The sequence below is a fragment of the Choloepus didactylus genome, chromosome 26 (genome assembly GCF_015220235.1).
Source record: "Choloepus didactylus isolate mChoDid1 chromosome 26, mChoDid1.pri, whole genome shotgun sequence".
NCBI classification, from domain to species: Eukaryota; Metazoa; Chordata; class Mammalia; order Pilosa; family Megalonychidae; genus Choloepus; species Choloepus didactylus.
The window spans coordinates 16,523,922-16,527,086 of record NC_051332.1 but is presented as its reverse complement, the minus strand read 5'-3'; the positions used below and the strand labels follow the sequence as shown (position 1 = coordinate 16,527,086).

The 3,165-nt window shown below is 33.5% G+C and overlaps 1 pseudogene; it reads right to left on the bottom strand.

Annotated features, from left to right (window-relative positions):
• Window positions 1-491: 491 nt before the first annotated feature.
• On the bottom strand, window positions 492-1,410 carry LOC119520800 (annotated as a pseudogene).
• Window positions 1,411-3,165: the final 1,755 nt, after the last annotated feature.

The window sequence follows — 3,165 nt, the reverse complement described above, 5'->3', positions numbered from 1 at the left end:
CATTTAAATTACATATTATGATGTTTAAAAGGAAAAAAATACTGCAAATTTAAAAATCATGACATGCAAGTGAAATTGAATAAAGGGTACAACCTACATAACATTAAATATTTTAACTATAATAATACAGAGAATAAAAATAGATGAGCATTTAAATAATATTAGACTAAGGATGAGAAAGAAATTAATAATGAAAATGCAAAAATTAGTTGCAATCAAGGAAAATGTAAAAAAACAATCATTCATTATGTGTTTTACTGACTCCCTGCTATACATTCACTATAATTTTCTGGGTGCAGTGACAAATAAGAAATTATAGAACTTATCTTCTACTAGGGAAACTGTTATTATAGTAAATTCTTTAATTTTAATACTATACTAGCTATAAAGGTTAGCTAGTGCATCAGATTTAGTATGATTCCTGGGTTCCAGAAGTTTTTCTGAAAGCCAAATGACTCACTTTGTAGTAGATGATGCACATATTTATAACTTCATGTGACTTTTCTTCTCCAAAGTTTCTTCATAGCATTTGTCATCTCTGAATTTCTCAGACTATAGATTAAGGGGTTCAGCATGGGAGTTATGACTATGTAAAACACACTTAATGATTTTTCAATAGCAAAGTTTCTAGCAGGTCTTGCATACATGAAAATACAGGGAAAAAAGAAGAAGACAACCACAGTGATGTATAAAGCACAGGAGGAGAGGGCTTTCCTTCTCCCTTCCTGACTAAGGTTCTATAGGGAGTGCAGAATGACACCATAAAAGATGAGTAAGAGCAGAAATACAATACTGCAGATCAGTCCTCCATTAGCCAGCACTAAGATTCCAATAACATAGGTGTCAGTACAGATGAGTTTCGATAAAGGGTACCTGTCACAGATAAAATGATCAATGACATTGGGATCACAGAATGGAAGTCAATGGAGTGAAATAAGTTGAATTACTGAATGTAGAAAACCTCCAATCCAGGACAACTATTTACAGTAAAACACACACTCATTGTCTCATGATAATCAAATAATGCAAGGGCTTACAGAGAGCTACATAGCGGTCATATGTCATGGCCAACAGAAGGAAGACCTGTGATCAACCAAAGAATTGCCCTGTAAAAAGTTGGATCATACAACCTTGGAATGATATGGTCTTTTGTCCAAAGAACAAGTCTGAAATCATTTTGGGGGAAAGGGATGAGGAATAAATGACACCCATAAAAGATAAACTAGCAAGAAAGAAGTACATAGGAGATCCAAGGGTCTTACTGACAGTTACAGTCAAGACAATGAGCAAGTTGCCCACCATGGTCAAAATGTAGAAGAATAAGAACATAACAGAAAGTATTTTCTCTTCCTTTGGATTCTTTGTGAGACCAAGGAGTATGAAATATGTCACATTGTTCCTTGATTCCATCTACTCTTTAATTGGTGTCTCTATCAGATCTTAGAAATGGTTTATCTATAAAACAATGAAAATATTTTAAATGTATTATAAGCATAATCTCCTATTTATTTATTCAATGAAAACATGTCTATGGAGCCTCTATTTTTATCAAGCCTCTCAAGGATATTGGGATTACCAACATGTATATTATAGTTCTCCATCTTCATTGATTTTATAGGTCAGACAAATACAGACCAATGTAATAACTGCTATTTATAAATATATTCATATGATGCTAAGGGTGCTAAGTATAGTAACATTTAAATCAAACTGTTATCAGGGGAGTCTTCCCAGAGGAAGCAATGTTTTATGTTAGCTTAGAGGAAAAGTGAGAATTGACCAATAAAAGATAGAATGAAAAAGAATTCCTTGAAAAGGCTCAGGATATATAAAGTCACAGAAGTGTAAACATAAAGACCCATTAAGGTATTTCACACATTCAAAATGGCTTGAGGAAATAATGGAAGGCTATCAACCAAAGGTCATTGTCCTTGATTTCCTCCCAATTCATTGAAACCTTCTTCCTATATTGTTTGGGGGGATTGTCCTCATTTTCCTGACCTATAAATGCTGAAGCATCTCAGATTTGTATATGTGACCCTTATCTCTCCTCTGGTGCACAAGCTTTTATGTTGCAACTACCAAATGGGTATCACTGATTCAATATCAAATCACTATCAGACTATATTTTAAATTTTCCACACTAAACCTATAACTTCCTAGTTGTTCCCTCTCTCATTAAATATGACCACCTTCCATGGTAATTTTGAGAGTAAATATCTCAGAGTATCCTTCACTCCTTAATTCCTCAAGCGTTACTTATTGACATCTTTAACAACTCTTCCTTTAAAATATATCACAGTTTGGATTTTCTTCACTACTTCCCTGGCTTACTGCAATAAACTACTGCTGGTCTTTCAGTTTTCACTCTTGTCTCCAACAGTCTGTGCTCCTATAGCAGCCCAAATGATCCTCCTTTTCCAATCTGACTGTGATCATGCCATTTCCCTGCTCAAATCTCCCATCATGGATTCCTATAAAATACTCAATGAAATCCAATCTTCCTGTCTTGGACCACAAAAGAATAAATGATCTGTTTTTTGTTTTGTTTTGTTTCAGTTTGTTTTGTTTTGTTTTGTCTTAACTAATTCCCCTAATTATTCTGTTATAATTCTCATTTTGGCAGAAGTTAATGTACTACTCAAGTAGGCAAAATGCTTTTCCATTTTCTTAATTCAATGTACAATTCTATAGATGTTTATAATAGATATTGAAAAAAGATGAATTGTAGAGGCTAATCTTTTGTTTACTCATTCAATGGAAACACACTTATAGGAAACCATTTTTTCTCAAGCCTTTCAAAAACAGTAGTCTCCCAGACATCACAGAGGGTGCACTCTCTCATTAGGCTCAAGATTTATTCCAGAACTCATTATGCTCAGGGTCCACTCCAATTCTACTTGTATTCCCCCTATTTTTCAGTGTTGCTGAACTGAAGTCTCCACCCAGTCTCTTGACAATTACATTTGCTTATAAATATCTCCTTCCCACTAATAACCTTGATGATAATGCCATAGAAAAGCAAAAAACCTTTTTAAACTGTTTTTTCATTTTAAAAAAATCTTACCATTAGTATGAATGCAAAATCAATTTTACCTTCTCAAAGTAGAGAAAATCATATCTTATGATAGAACATATTTCTAAAACACTGTATTTTTCTAAAAC